The following is a 16,616-nucleotide window of genomic DNA, read 5'->3' as shown; positions in this document are numbered from 1 at the left end:
TTTGTGGAACCTGATGGCTTTGCTGTCATGAAGATGGAGCAGGGTGTTGTGTTCTTGCAGATGTGTGCATTGCCCTGTCAGATTAGATCATCACTGTAACTAACCAAGTGCGGAGCCCCCTTGTGGCATCCTTGAGCAGCTGCTTAAGTAAATGAACACTCCATTCCATCACCATTCATAAAGCAGGAGCGTGTGCGTGGTGCGTTAAATGTGAAGAAGCGGGGTATTGAAACCTTCCGCGAGTTTGGGCAGGAAACAGAACGCATCGACTTGCCATCAGCTGATCCTTATTAGCGTTAATTACCTTCACCATTTAGTGCCAAGCATTTCATTGAAGCTGTCAGCGCTTCATTTAAGGCTCACCCCGTCTTGCGGCGGTTCTACAACACCGCCCGGCCACTTCCTGTTCTATCTCCTCTGTCAGTAATCAAATACAGCAGCTTGTGGTGTGTTTCTGCAGACCTGTCTCCTATGACGATGACATTTGCAGGCATCTCATGGCACCCTGGTCGTTTTCATCTTGAACTGTGTGTTATTCTCATGGGAGGAAAAAAAACCCCCAATGGAAAGCAGAATCTATATAAATGGACATTTGACACAAAACACCACATCCAACTGCTGCATGATGCCTCAGCTGGAGTGACTGTTTCCTGAGGAAGTGCTGGCATCATCGCCTCGAAATCAAGCCACACAAATCATTGTCAGCCCTGCAATTAACTGAAAGATATTGCTGCTTCATTAATATGTCCTCACATCATCCATCAGTCTATTTACTTTCAGCAGCTTTGCTTATCTCCAGCAAGAAACAGCTTTTTTGGTGTGTTTGTGTGTGTTTACGCGTGTGTGTGTTTGTTTTGTCAGAGCGCTGGGGTGGAAACATTCAGTGTGTGTGGTGTGTGGGGGTGGGGGGGAAGGGGGGGTCAAGAGGTCCTCCCCCAGGACAATTTGAGCATCAGACTTTTCATTACCTACATTCTGGTGAATTTCTATGCACCATTCTGTACCCTTTCTGCTCTTTCTGTTTATGGTAGAAATGTCCGGAAGTCTCTTGGCCATTCTGTGTCGTTTTCAAATAGTTATCATCGACTTTTCTCGTGGAAAACCTCTCAACACACTTATAGACACATGCTTAGCTCTTCCACCCTGTTTGCAAGACTCCAGATGTGACAGAGAGCACAAGGAGTCGACAGTTTTGTCGGATATTAGGCTCCGTTTGCTTTGGGGAAGTAACCTGCTTAAATCTGCATGAGTCACCAGTTCACATCAATGATAAGTTAATTTATTTGAATTTATTTTAATTTATAAAGCCACAATATCAGACCTCCTACTCCTACTCCTTTTCTTTATGGCCCCACTACGATTATAAAGCTGTCTGCCCTGCTCTCCAGAGCAGAGTGAGAAGACACTGTGTTGCTGCTGCTGCTGCTGGAGATCAGAGCACTGCGTGTGCATGCGGTGAGGATAATTAAGTTTACCACCAAACATTCAGTGGTGGTATGAACTGATTTTCTAGTTGTATTTTGGGAGTGAAAAACAGACCCACTGTTAAAGAAGAAAAAAGGCACTCAAATGCAACGGAAGCAACGGAAGCCCAAATGGCCAGCTGCCCATCTACAATTCCAGTTTCCACCTACTTTCTTTCCCTTACACTATGCTATAAAACTGTTGCATGGCTTCCCATTAGGCCTCATTGATAGGGCCTGTTTGCTGTGTGAGTAATTTTTTTTTCTGTGCCCACATTCGTTTTGCAGTTTCATTTAGTTAGTGACTTTGCTGGGGTGAGATTTAAATGTATAATGAGGCCATGACTACCACTTGCACAAATAAAAGACTCGGCAGCAATCTGAATTCAGACCATTTAGCTCAAAATAATCCCAGATGGGACTCTGGCATTTTCTACACAAGATGTGTAGCTGCTCTGAGGACAAGAGGTGCTTAGAGCCAAATGCACTACAGCAATGCTTCTCAATCCGGTGCCTGGCGCTTGGGCTACAGGCTGCTTTTCTATTCCATCAACTCCTTAATTGAAGCTCATCGCATTTTTCTTAGTATTCTGGTCCTTAATCAGTCCTTGATTAGATGGCTGAAAAGAAGGCCAAGAACTTATTTAAATAGAAGCCCGTGCGCAGTCGTCCCCAGATGTATATGTAAAACAGGTCTCGTGAGACTACATAAGTATTGCTTGTCCCAGAAGTGTGTTGAAGCCTATTTGATTGTTGAGCACAGAACAGAAGTTTATATTTGGTCTCAAAAACAGTCCTCCAGAGACCGCACAGTTGAGCTATTGGATCAGACTGACTTGAGTTCCCAGTAGTGAATCTGTGCTCTTTATTTTACAGAGAATTGTTCTAACTTGCCATGATACAGCAACGCTTAACTGATACATACACAGATACAGTAAGTATTTTTATATTTATGTACAAATGTACTGTTTATTAGATGAGAAGTTATTATTACGACCCAGGCTCAAAAGCTGCAACATAAGGCAGACTAAAGACTCACACAACAGTTTGTAGAAACATTGGTTTTATTATATATTACTTAGTAATCTAACCCCCCACCCACCTAAAATCTTCATCCTCACCTCTTCAGTTATAAACAATCAACAGCTAAGCCTTAGCAACACTCAGAGTCTCTTACGCTGTTGCTGCAAGGCATGCAAGGGAGGCAGAATGAGTGTGACAGCGTGACCAGCCTATGTCAAAAAAGCTGTGGTAAGCAAAATTAATATAGAGAGTCTGTGAACTGTGTCATCCTCATATCTACCAGAACACTTATGCATTTCTTCTGCATTTGGAATAACTAGAAGTGTCTAGCTGAAGCTTCAAAAAACGTAGCCTCTCCAAGGCTGTCTGAGCTGCTGGGGAACGCTCCGACACTGTGAGAAGGGTCTGGATGTTCACTGCTGCATGTGGCAAAAGGAGGAAACTAATGTTCAAGTGGCTGAGCGAACTTACATCTCAGACCTCTGACATTCTGACAGGAGACAAATGCTCAAATGAGATTTTGTGTTGGCGCTCAGTTTACACACTTTGTGCTCACAAAACCCTCAAAAGTCTGACGTGCAAAAAGGCAAAAAACACGAAGCAATTTCATAGAGTAGAAAAGATCAATTCCAAAACTATCGAGATTTGGTTAATCAGCTAAATATGACAACATCTGTAAACAGCCATAAGCATTCATTCATAATCATTCATTATCGCTGATTATTACCACTAATAGCTAAGGCTACTACTGGACATCTCCAGTCTTATTTTACTACCAAAAACACTCAATCAGAATCCCATTTTACAAGTCATGAACTAGGTCTAAGTATTGTTAAGCATGGCTTTGGAAAAATATCTTAATAATTAATAATTATTCTATAAATCCTTGGATTTAAATGCTCAAGTTAAAAAAAACAACCTTTCCTTAAATATGAAATGGTTTGAAGTGAATGTGGAAATTCCTAGAAAGCAATAATTTTCCTGACATTTTACTGGAAGATATCAAAAAATTTTTTTAGGAAACTTGTATCATAATAGATCCCAGGGTTCAAACTGGATCACACAGAACTCCTTCTGCGTAGCTACAGCAATCCTAACTGCTAGCTCTCGGTTTAAGCTGCTGTTGCCAAATAGAATAATAAGGACACGATGAATAATGCACATTTAATGTTAATATTAAAGGAAAGACATTCAGTAAAAGCTCAGTTCTGTACGAATGCCACTGTGATAGTGATACAACGATGAATACTATTGACAGTGCTCATAAAATTCTAATAATGTTGGAAGAGCAGCTGCATTCTAAATGTCTCTTTCTATTCCAAGAGAGAATTATGACACACATTCTTCGTAATCTAGTAGTGAAATTGGTAAAAGAGTTTGAATCTACGAGTAGTGGTTTTTATTTTATTTTATAAATCTCTATGAATCAGGGAGATTTAGAAGGAGGACAAACATCGCAGAGGGTCCAAATTTTGAAAGTCTGCACGTTGTAGCGGTTAGCCTTCTGCATGTCTGCTGCAAGGCCACTTACATTAGAGCCCTGCTGTACATTTTGCACTTTTTTTTCTTAATCTTTTTTGATGATGCAGATGCATGCACCCTGACTGGATAGCCTTAGTAAGATTGTGATGTTGAGCACTATTTTATTCTCTTAACATAAGGTTTGATCTTTCACTTGTAGACTTCACATAGTGTCTGTTTCTTAGATGTGCATCTTCAGACTGGCCCTGATGATTTCAGCTACATGGAGCATCACTGAAAGAGAACCTGCCTGCCAGTCAGCTCTATAGGCTTCAAAGAGTTTGCAGTTGTGATTTGGATTTTATGAAGCCGAAGCTATGCTTTCATGATTTTGGGTGTTGGAGAATACCCAGAAGAATGACTTCTTATTTCCTGCAGCAGTCATTCTGACACAACAGCTTTAGATCACTGAATTACACCGTGGATCTGACATCACCCTTTCATTTGAATCAAATGAATTCGTTACAAGTTAACAAAACTCGTTTGTCCATATTACGTGAATGTAGGGTTTTATCTGCACAGATTTCCTTTCGTGATTCTTTCCCTCCAACGTTTCACGGCAAAGAAAGTTTTTTATTTAACAAACATTGCTTTCTACAAATCCCTTGTTGTAGACAAGGTTTTCCATGTTAAGTAGGAAAATGTTATGAATTCTGAAAATGAAGAGGAAAAGAAGCTTATCTAGAAAAAGGGGAGACACATGAGAGCTATCTTTTTGTAGATACAGCTGGCGCTGGCAGCACTGGCATTAGCTACGCAAGGATGTAGTAATTCAAAGTAAACCAAGAGAAATTAATTATTGATGTGTTATGAGAGACAACCATACATCATTATGGCGTTTTAGATGGAAAAGCAAATAAGAAAGAATTATAGAGTAGGCATTAGTTAGGCCAGCCACCAGGGAAAGGAAAACGCGAGTATTAAAAACATCAACTTGCTATCCTGCCCATCACTCAGCTTTCTGTTTACACTGGAAGGCGGACACTTTAGATCAGGCATATGGAAGAAAAAAATTAGAAATATGACAAAAACTAAACAAACAAATAAACAAAAAACACACCCTGACCCTGCAGCCAAGGCTGAATACACTTTACATCTTAAAAAAGATGTGGATGTGGCCGGGCCTTTCATCAGCAGCCAAAGACATCATCAGAGGCAGATACAGAACAGAAAAGCGGGTGGCTGAAGTGGAAGAGAGACGACTTTATTGAATCTGGGACTCAAAGTCAGGAAATTTATCATGAGCAATGGATGCCTTACAGGAATAGATAATGTGCTATAATATGCATTTACCAGTCATTGTATTTCTAAATGCATTCATCTCTGTTTGTGGGAGTGGTGGAAAGTTGATGTTTTTATTAAGATGGATGACCTCGACATAAATCACTGTTAGCTCTTTTAAGAAATTTAATGAATACTATTATTATTTCCAGGAAATAAAATAAAATTATTGATTATTGCCCATTTTCTGACAATCAATAAAACCTGTCTGATGGCTGGAATTGATCAACGTGGCAGGAAAGAGAGGCTGACAGGAAGGGTCGTGACCTTTACAATGACTGGAGGAGGCGCGGTAATGAAAGGCACAGAAGCAATTATCTCGTCAGCTCTGGGTTTCTCTGTATGATCAATGAAACAATATGGCTTGATGTCTACATCCACCTTAAGTCTTCGGCGCACCCCTGAGTGTCAAAGTGAGCAGTGCTGTATTTTACCCCGAGGAATTTGGGTGACTTTAAGCCCAGATTCAAATGTCACAACTCAAAGCACATCAGCAAAGCCTCAGCACATACTAAAGGACAAAGTTACAGTTATCAAAGGGAACACTTTCTAGCACACACACACATACAGAGATACAAAGAAGCGCTGGTTTGAGAAACATTTGTGTGTCTCAGAGAAGGATGCATAGGTGTGACAGAAGATAGCATTCGTGTGCAGCCAAGACTGTGGCTCGTCTTCCAGTGAAGCATATTAAATCAACAAAACCAACTCCATGGAAGGGCTTAGTCATCCTGTGCTGCCTGTTTGAATAAAAAAGCCGAGCTATACTTGGGAGCACTCGCTGTTCCTACTCCAAATAATTGTTCTACACTTTGGAGTTCTGCACCTGTTTGTGGGTTTGGCTTTTAATGTCATAATTTTTTTAATCAATTTTTATTGTTTACATATGGATATGAAAATGAACAATGACAACAACGAGATTCTGATTTGTTTTTAGAATCAGAATACTTTATTAGTCCCAGGGGGAATTGCTTTGTTACAGACGCCAACTTGAAAGTATAAATATGAGAGGTAGGACACTAAAAACCCTATCCCAAAAAATTAAGCAAAACTAAGGCGCTAACTAAGATAAAAGAATAATATGTAAAGTAAGGACAAGATATTACAAGTGAAAATAGTCATAAGGTGTCATAAAGGGGTCTTATGAAGTCTTGTAAGGATTTTGTGTCCTTTTGCAAACCTAACAAAGGAAGATCTCTTGCAACATGACTAGAGTAAATCACAGAAACCTGCACATTAACCTGTTGCCAGTCTAATAACAGTCGTGAATGCCAAGACTTGCGGAAAAAATCTTCCAAATCCCCAAACAGAATTAAGGTTTGACTTTATTTGCAGCGTATTTTCTGACAGCACTGAGAAAAAAAAGAAAAGGGGGAAAAAAGGACTGTATTATAGAAGTGAAACTATACAAGAATTAATACACAAACAGCACCAGTGATAGAAAAAAAAGGTGAAAAAGCTCGATACCCTCCTCGTACATGTAAGACTGAGAAAGCCATCCCAAGAGCTGGTTAGCTTTGCTTTACAAAATAACTGGAAACCTTTTAACACTGTGTTAAATGGTGAACATTTGGGTTGCTAGTGAATGCAAGTTGTGACCTTTAGATGAAGCCAGAGCACCTGTTTCTCTTTTTCCCCCCAATATTTGTCCTAAATTATAGCCTACCTCTGGTTGTAGAGTCACATATAAACATGTTTAACAAAAGCATCCAAACCAACAAACTATGTTCTTAACAAAGAATATATTTTTAAGTATTAGATTCTGTTTCACTGGTTCTGTCCTGATATAAAGATTTCTTTGTCTGCTGTGAAAATCTCCGAAGCTGCTAAATTATACAAAGGCTTATATTGCTGTTGGACTTTAGATTGCTATTGACCCGAGTGCTTCTTTTATTTTAGTGGATCCAAATGTTTAAATTTCTCTGATTGCACTGCTTCACAGAGCAAAGATACTCTGTGCACCGAGTAAAAAACTTGCATGCAATAACACTATCTGGATATAGCAAAGTGCAGCGGAACTATTATTTCTCTTTCGAAACTCCCATGAGGGATAATTACCAGAAAACAGAATCTGTTTTTTTACTGGTCCTTCTGCACACTGATAATGTGCACATGGCCTGACATTTAAGGAGCCTATGTTGAATTTGATAAATGACTATTTTGATAATGAGGCAGCTGTTCCATCACACTGTGGGATGCTGTTGTGAATAACATATACAAACAAAATACCCACTGTTTGATGTGAGCACAAAGTAGGAGTACAGCAGTGAGCTGATTTGCTATACATTTAAACCCCTACCACTGGGACAATGGAGCTCAGACATCAAGGTGGGAAATGCAGACTCACACCCTGAAGATATCCCCACTACTGATCGGATTCTGTGTGGAGGAGAGAATGAGTAACACTCTACCTTAGGTAACACAGTGGGGAGTTTTCCCAGTGGCACGCACTCACGCAGTCACACAGTCAAGAGTGGTCTTGAACCCACACTGAAAGCAGCATTATTTGGCAAGCAAGAAAACAAAAAGGGATAAATGGCTGGTTTTTGCTCTTATTTTTGATGGTTAAGGTTTCACTTTTTCCTCCACAGTTGAAAATATAAATTGTGGGGGTGGCTACGCACCTCATAATGCAGTTTATTGCTTACTTCAGTGGTTGGTACAGTTAAAGTTCAGAAAATCAAACCACAAATTTATATAATAGCAAAGTACAGTCAGGTTGTACTGGTCCTAATGCTTCTGTTTTTTAAGCCACAGAAAGGGTCTAACACTCCAGAAAAAAGGTTTGCCTATCTGTCTACTGATACTGGTGTATCTCGCTAAAATAACTCTAAAATCAATGCATAACATTTTCTACAAACATTCATGAACCTCTGAGGATGTCAGTAAATGTTCCCCAGAACTCTAGGTTCACATTTATAGTTTAATGTCTTGGAAAGTGTTTCAGTTTTAATTGCAGTGATCCCTGTGGTTTCATAACACCTTCTGGTTCACATTTGTACAAAGTCATGTTCTAGTTGCTGGGTTGGAGGGTTGCGCTGTTTGATCCTGTTGTCTACAGCAACACATGGCAACAAAACTTACAGTCTGACCGCAACGTTAAATACCCAAAGCAATAAGGTAGCACTTGACAAATCTCAAACACAACAGTTTGACCTGCAAGATCCAAAGTTCAAACAATTAATCAGTTTGATCTTATCTTGCAATTAAGAAGACTGTGTGTGATTCTTAGCCATGGTCCGATACTATAGTGAGACCCCTGTTTGCCAAAAGCTTTCTGAGGACACTGAGGTCTTGATTTCTGCTGTTTTGACTGTCCCACATATCACTGAGCCTCAGTTTTCATCTTTTTTTTTTCCAACTACAAATGCATGCTAACAGGCGCTGGGGATGGTCTGCTGCAGATGAAAGAGACCGCAGTTGACCATGTAGTTCGTCTTTATAGAGAAAGTTTAACTCTTACCAGTCAAACTATTTGATTGCAGAAAAAGAGGTGCTGTCTCTCATTTGGGGTTTTGCAGCATTTTCAGTTGTATGTGGAGGATGGTAGCAAATATCCTGTGGCATGTACAGAACACAATCCCTTCCAGTGCCTCATTTCATTGTGCCTTTGTGTACTCCTACATTTTTATCTTAGAATGAGTATGTTAGCATATTGCTCACTTACTTTTAGCTAAAAGAAAGATCTTACTAGGACAGCTGTAGGCTGTTATTGGGAATCCACATCAAATGTGGCTTAAAGGAAAGCAGCAGACTTGAATCATAAAAAAATACATGGACTGCTGGGGTTAGGCTGGATAGATACATTTGATAAAAAAGAAAAACATCTCTTGTGAGTGCCTGGCAGGTGAAGGATGTCACAACTATACCTTTGATATGTGGATCCTTTAGTTGACATGAATGCCACACTGTGACATTTACCTGGCCATGGCGCTTGTTATCAGGCTTAGTTTTCATTAGACATTAGCTGTCCTAGCCCTACAGTGTCTTTCTAGTCTATACAGATGACTAAGAACGATTGACTTTGCACTGCACAGCTTCGTTCCACACTGTCTTCCAAATGGGACTTTAGTAAGTTCTTCTGACAGAGGACAAAACATGTAAAATAAGAAATATGAAAAATAAATACATATGGTAGAATTTCTGCCTTACAGTGTGCTCCCAACACATCTTTCTCCTGTTTGGAATAAAAACTGACATGTTGCAGTGCACTTCATCTGACAGCATACTGTAGGTACACTAGGCACAGCAGTGCAGATGGTGGAACAGAGTATAAATTGGGAGAGCTTGTCAGGGATCTTGCCACAGACATCAGTGCAGTTAGTGTGGAAGAATATAATGTGTAAATTTTGTTTTCTGCCAGCTGAGAATGTTCATCCCCACAGTGATGGTTGTCTTTAATTTGAAACTGCACATTTCCTGCAGGATCTCAATCTGTTTTATAACGTAACATCAATTTGGCTTTTATTTTAGAGCTTAAAGTGAAATACACAATGAAATGAGAGACAGGAGGTGGTCTCATATTGGATTTAATTCAGTGATGCTGCTTTCAGGCTAGATACTTCAGTGACCTGACCCGCAAGAACGCTCATTCTATTCTCTCTTTTTAATGATAACATGAAGAGGATGGTTCGTTCTTTCTCCTTCTCCTTTATTATCCCTTGGTGACCTCAGGAAAGCAATCCTTGCTTTCATCTATTGTGGTCTAGATTAGTTGAACTTATCATGGACTCTATTCTCAGTGATTCAAGATGCCTTATGCCAGAGCTTCCCAAAGTGTGGGGCCCGCCCCCTAGGGGGGCGCAGAGCCGTATGAAAAGGAAAAAAAAAAAAGAACGCTTGGACACTGCTAGCATAATGGACAGGTTTTTGATGGGGCTCCTGCACAAACGCAAAGCAGGAGATGAAGCATAGCTGAATATGTTTCCAAACCAACTTCCTTCCAAGCCAAAGACTAGAAAATATAGTGAAGCATATCTTCCCTGTGGATTCACCTGCACAAGTGCCAAGGTAGGTCTCCCCTGCAGAATTGGTTTTCCCTGCGTCGGGAGCACGCGCTGGGCTGTCCAAATCATGGACAAATAGTATCCCACATTCTTGATTTTTAGTTCACAAACACTTCTTGTAATAACCAACTACTCCTGACATTTTGGAGATGTTAGCTTTTTATACAGTAAAGTTATAGCGGGATACAAATAATATCAGGCTGATCCTGCCGTAATTTGTTCCCCCGGTTCAAATCACGGACAAACAGTATCCCACAGTTGTTTATGTTTTTGAACCCATTTTGCACAGAGAGGCATTTTTTTGAAAAATGTATTGATAGCAATGTTGAATATTATTACACAGGGGGAAAAAAACAACTACACGTAAAACTAGAAAATGCATTTTCTGAAGAAACTGCAGTGTGGATGCTGATAGCTGAATGTTTTGAGCTGAAATGAAATAATTGCTGAATGTTAAGTTAAAAATGTTGAATGAGATGAAAAATACAGAAATTTTCACCTGAAAACAAAAGTTCAGAACTATTGAAAGCTGACATTCTAACAGAAAAAGTTAAAAAGTAGACGAACATGTTTACAATGTAAATTAGAAAAAGCTGAGTAATGACAAAAGAAAATGTAGAGTCAGAATACATCTGCATAAAAAAATTGAAACCTCATATTATTTTAATCACTGAATGACTGAAATGTGGGAAAACAGACAGCTAAATGCAGTAAGTCTTAATCATTCAGTCAGAAAAAATGATTCTAAAAGTCATCATCTGACTCCAAATGCCCAGATCTGAACCACCTGCGTGCGGAAGAAAAATCCACCAATGAACAATGAGTTTGAATTTAACAGGCCAATCAGAATACCCTATTTAATTGGCCTGCTAAAGTTGCCCACTTTTGCTGCTTAAAATGAACAGAAAAGTTAGGCCGAAACAAATCGTTCCCATATGAAAAGTACAAGTCGTATTGACGAAATTCTTTCACCATGAGCGACAGCAATTTCTAGTCTATTGAATTCTCAGTTTTCATGCCTGTGAAGTTTATTATATGGACGTGGTGACAGTGGAAAGACACCATGCTCTTCTGATTTTCAAACTAACCTTCTGAGCCATTTTAACATTAGAGTCCAGACCAAGAGTTGGAGGGAGGAGGCTGTGCATTGGTGACATTTACGAAAGAACCATAACACCTAGTACAATAATAAACACATTGGATAAAAGAGGACAGCGATGGCTACGTTTTGAGGATAAAATCATACCTGTAGAGCAAACGCTGCGGACACAGCAGCAGTTTTAAAAAAGATTTGAAGATTAATTTTTTTGCTCCTCTCACTCTAGCAGTTGAGCTGCCTCATTCTAGCCGCAACATTCCGTCCCATACACAACAATTATAAACTCTGAAACGGGTAAAAAAACCATCATGAAACTTAAACTGGAACTGAAGAAAAAGTATAATAGATATTGAAAAGATAAATACAAGTTGAATAGTTGAATGTCTTGTCTTCGTTTTAAAGTTTGAATGGTGGCTCTACGTCAACGTATGTGGAAGTAGTAAGAGTTTAAAAATGAGTAAGTTGAATGAGGATTTGAAGGGTCTCTCCATTGAAATACATGGGAAATTTTTGTTGAATAAAGTTGAATAATTTAAAAAACAACATAACAGCCAAAAATGAGAAAAATACAAGCACACATCTCCAAAAGAAGAGGAATCTAATGGTGCTTGAATGGTTTTTCTAAGTTGAATGGTGATAAAGGAAATAGCATACAAAAAGCGGGTCTACTCTGTGACCAGTGTTGCCAACTTAGCGACTTTCTCGCTATATTTAGCGAGTTTTCAGACCCCCTTAGCGACTTTTTTTCTAAAAAGCGACTAGCGACAAATCTAGCGACTTTTTCTGGTGTTATTGGAGACTTATTTATGACGACTTTTTGACGTGAAAGCGGGTATCGCTTATACTCTCAACAAGCAGCGGGTGCTGCCGTGGGTACCTTGCCCGTTCCAAAGTGCTCACGGGCGGAGAATAGTCCCCCCCAGCTGCTATCAGGGCAGAAGATGTTCACACCTATGCCTCCGAACTGCAAATGAATGCTTTTCAAGCATTCACACTAAATAGAAGAAAGAATAGAAGAACAATACTGTGGATTCTTAATCAGTATCCACACTAATGATTACACCGTGAGGCCTCTGCCTTTCTAAATGGAGGGACAGTAACTGTGTGTGTATATGTAAGCGTGTAAAACCTGCAGATAGTCAGATTAACAGTAACAGTATTTTGTCTCTATCTGCCATTATGCAATTCATCTCATGTAAACAATAACATGGCGGCGTGACGCGAAAAAAGGCACATACCTTTGATGTTGGGTGACGAACTCTGTATTCCTCATCCACATGTAAACGCAAAAAAAGAGTTAAAAAAAAATCCCAGTTTTTGGTGATTTGAAACGTCGTTTACGTGTAAACGAAAGGCCCAAACACATAGAAACAGCTGCGTTTTCAAAAATACCCGTGTAGGTGCAGATGTAGCGTAAAAGAGTTGTTAGTGTATTTTATTACTACCTGTAATTTATTGCAGATTACTTGTATTTGTTTAATTGTTTACTAAATGTTTGAGGTGTGAAATAAACTGCAGTGGAGTTTGAAAACTAAATATGGGTGTATGTGGTTGGAGGATGTGTTTGTGCAGAGGAGGGGTGGGGTGCTGCCACTATATGTTTAAATGAAAGCATCAGGATCATATCGTTACCATATAAAGGAGCTCCCGGTATGCTCTGAAGTCCAGTGTTAAATTTTTACTTCTTGTTCAGCTGTTTTCTTTGCCTGATTTATAATTTTCCTGTATTAGATAGAAAACACATTTATATTAAAGGTTCCTGTAAAACATTTTTCAGTTGTTTATTCCTTAAAAAATATCTCATGCCAACTGAGGTATGTCGTGGTAAAATGAGAGAGCTGAACCTTAGCGAAGGCGAACGCTGCAATCAGTTGATTTCTTCATGTTTGATAACCGAGGGTGGGGATAATCTACTTCTTAACTTCTAGCCCCCAGTAAGCTCTGTGGAATTGTTGAGCACTTACTTTCTCATCTGGTGTCCCAGGAGCAGTGAGCACAGCTTGATAATGCAGGAGGATGCTGCTCAAACTCCACAGCATGTATCTGCAACACGATCACAAACTGTAAAGTGTGATTTCATTAAAAAAAGAAAAAAAGGGGGGAAAAAAAGCAAACCTCCCATAGTTTACATCACAAGGGTGGCTTAGGTGTAGCCGTGCATGCATGACTCTCCCAGCAGCATTACTGAAGCATCAACTGCCAAATGCCAGAATATGTGTTAGACATTTCTTTTTATCTAACTGGAACAATCCCCCCAAGCCTGAAATACAGCTAAACTTGGCAGAGAGCGGGATACAAAAAACTGCAACACTGCAACAATCATTGCAATCATTATAGCTGAAATTATATTAATTTTAATACTAAACTGAACAGGTTTTAAATCACTGATGACTGTGATGACAAAAGGAAAATAAACAAAGACTTGGTAGCACGTCTATACTAGGAACACACAAAAGCCATTGCTTGTTGATTGTGAAGCCACGCAATGAAAAGACTTTGCTTTAGGTATTCTGCTTTTTCATAATTAGATATTCAAGTAAAGCCATTCGGAACTTGAGTGTCAAGTACCTTGGATACAGTATCTCACTTTATAATTTACTATTTTATTTTGTAGTCTTTGGTACTTCGTGTCTTGTCTGTACTGTTACTGTATATCTGGCATTTTCCTTGATTATGTTCAGCTGTGTCCTGTTACCGACCGTCCTATTCCCTTGATTAGTCCTCAGTGTGTGTGTCTGTGTGAGACAGCGAGTATTTTTTTTGTCATTCTTTTGTATTCACAGCCTTTCTTTTTTTGGATGTTTATTTATTGTATCCACACTATGTGCCTGTAGCTTTCTGTTCTTCATCAGGTGGCATTTGGGTCTTAAGCTCACAATTCATGATAATTGATACAAAGTGCTTAAAATTTGGTAAACTTTCTTGTTCTTTATAAGGCTTATATTTTATAGTCGCATGAACCAGTTTAACACAGTACTTCTTAGTATATTTTAAAGGTAAAAAGACACTGGGTTGTATAAATGCTAAAATACTGAAATGATAACGGTGTAGAAAATTGTAAAAGTGTACAAAAATGCTAAGAACAGCACTCATACACACACTAAAATACCTTCTGCTATACTGCTGTGCAGCGCTTCCCAGCGCTTCCCATCAAAGCTTAGTATTAAAGTCGCACCATGTGTGTGTTGGGCTCCTGTGAGATCACTGAGGGCTGTGGTACTGTAATAAAGAGCCAAAAAGAAATAGGATGAAGAGGGGAAAGGAAGACACATGAGGAAGTAGAAAAGCTTCTGTGTACTGTGAGAATAATAAGGTTAACTCACACGTGAACCTTATTTAGTAGGCTAAAATATTACATGTGCATTATGGCTTTGTTAATGGCTCAATCCTGGGTGCTGATATGATCATAGTCTTTGCTCATCACATCCCAGCACTTAATAAATGCTTTGCTAATTCATTATGAATCCAAGTAAGCTACAGGCCACAGTTTCCTTTGAAGGCACACCTGTTATTCAAAGCAGCCATGCCTCTATCTTTAAACCTAAACAAAATCCAAATGGGTAAGCTATAAAATAAATCCCTCTCTCAGAGGTCATGAAGGAAGAAATGAGCTATAAAGCCCAAAAACCATTATTTGTTGTTTTGCTGCCAGTTTTTTTTACTGGACATTTTCACAAAAATTGCTAAATATCAGTGAAAATAAGTTAATTACACCTTTAAATGAGATGTCTTAATATAAGAAAAAGAAATGTAATTTCGACAGTATGTCTTAGTTTATCTACATGATAAAGAAATGCTGCTCGTAAAAAAACAGAAACTTCTATAGCAGATGGTGGAAAAACCAAGAACTCTTCTGTCATTAAATTGTTTATCTATTACTCAATTACTTTGGCATAGCATGACTGAGTTTCACAAGTTTCATTTTGCATTATAATAGGCTTTTATGAGTTAGTTTATTACATGTGCTTCATGCTTTTTTTTTCTAATGAAGCAAGAAATGCAGAAAACAGTTCTTGCTTTTTAAGTTGTACTGCACTTGCATACTTAAAAAAATAAAATAAAAGGCAGTTCACTGAACTCCAGATATTCATGGCCCAAACTATGAATATTCTTCATTAAATGCTTAAAGGGTTTCACATAATCTCTAGATCCTTCCATGTTTAAAGAACTGCAGGTCTGCTAATGTAAGAAATGTAAAATCAAAAAGGTTAAATCAGGGAAATAACATAATTTCGTTGACTTAAAGGCATTTTACTTGGTAACCAATTACTCCAGCACCACATAATCATATGTTGAGCTGTAAAGTTGGGGATTAGCCTTGGCCCATTTTTCCCTTTCTCACAGTACACAGAAGCTTTTCTGCTTCCTCATGTGTCTTCCTTTCCCCTCTTCAGCCTATTTCTTTTTGGCTCTTTATTACAGTACCACAGCCCTCAGTGATCTCACAGGAGCCCAACACACACATGGTGCGACTTTAATACTAAGCTTTGATGGGAAGCGCTGCACAGCAGTAAAGCAGAAGGTATTTTAGTGTGTGTATGAGTGCTGTTCTTAGCATTTTTGTACACTTTTACAATTTTCTACACCGTTATCATTTCAGTATTTTAGCATTTATACAACCCAGTGTCTTTTTACCTTTAAAATATACTAAGAAGTACTGTGTTAAACTGGTTCATGCGACTATAAAATATAAGCCTTATAAAGAACAAGAAAGTTTATAATGGAGAGGTGAGGTTTTCTTTCTTACTGCCTGTAAAGCTCCCACTCATCATAGTACTGTGGCCACACGGGTTCATTGGTCTGTCCTGTTCACTCTGGGACTTATTCATTGGTACACTCTAATCTGCAGTGGCAGTCTGGGTCTGTTTCCTTGCTATTTGTGCTCTTGCAGCACCAGAGCACTCAGTGAAATCACTTCCCATAGCTACAGTAATTGTTTTTGCTATCAGCACCTACCATCCAAACTGAATTAGGGAAAGCTTCTGTGTAGTCTGCTCCCTCTCTTTTTTTCTGACAGCTGATGTGACAGCAGTTCTTTGTGATGCCTTTCTTCCATTATTACAATAGTGGTGTGATGGATATTCTCATGTTGTGTTCAGGGCTACGATGCATACATTCACCAATGCCTTAACAAAGAGGTTGTTAGTGAGTGCAAATAGGTTGGAAGCTCATATGATGCATTATGTAGCAAGTTGTACAGGTAATCCTCATATTGTTAGTTAC

This window comes from Mchenga conophoros, linkage group LG10, assembly GCF_057382185.1.
Source record: "Mchenga conophoros isolate Kocher_MC1m ecotype Shallow Benthic linkage group LG10, M_conophoros_male_GT1.1, whole genome shotgun sequence".
Lineage (NCBI taxonomy): Eukaryota > Metazoa > Chordata > Actinopteri > Cichliformes > Cichlidae > Mchenga > Mchenga conophoros.
The sequence above is the reverse complement of the archived record's forward strand: the minus strand, read 5'-3'. Positions refer to the sequence as shown.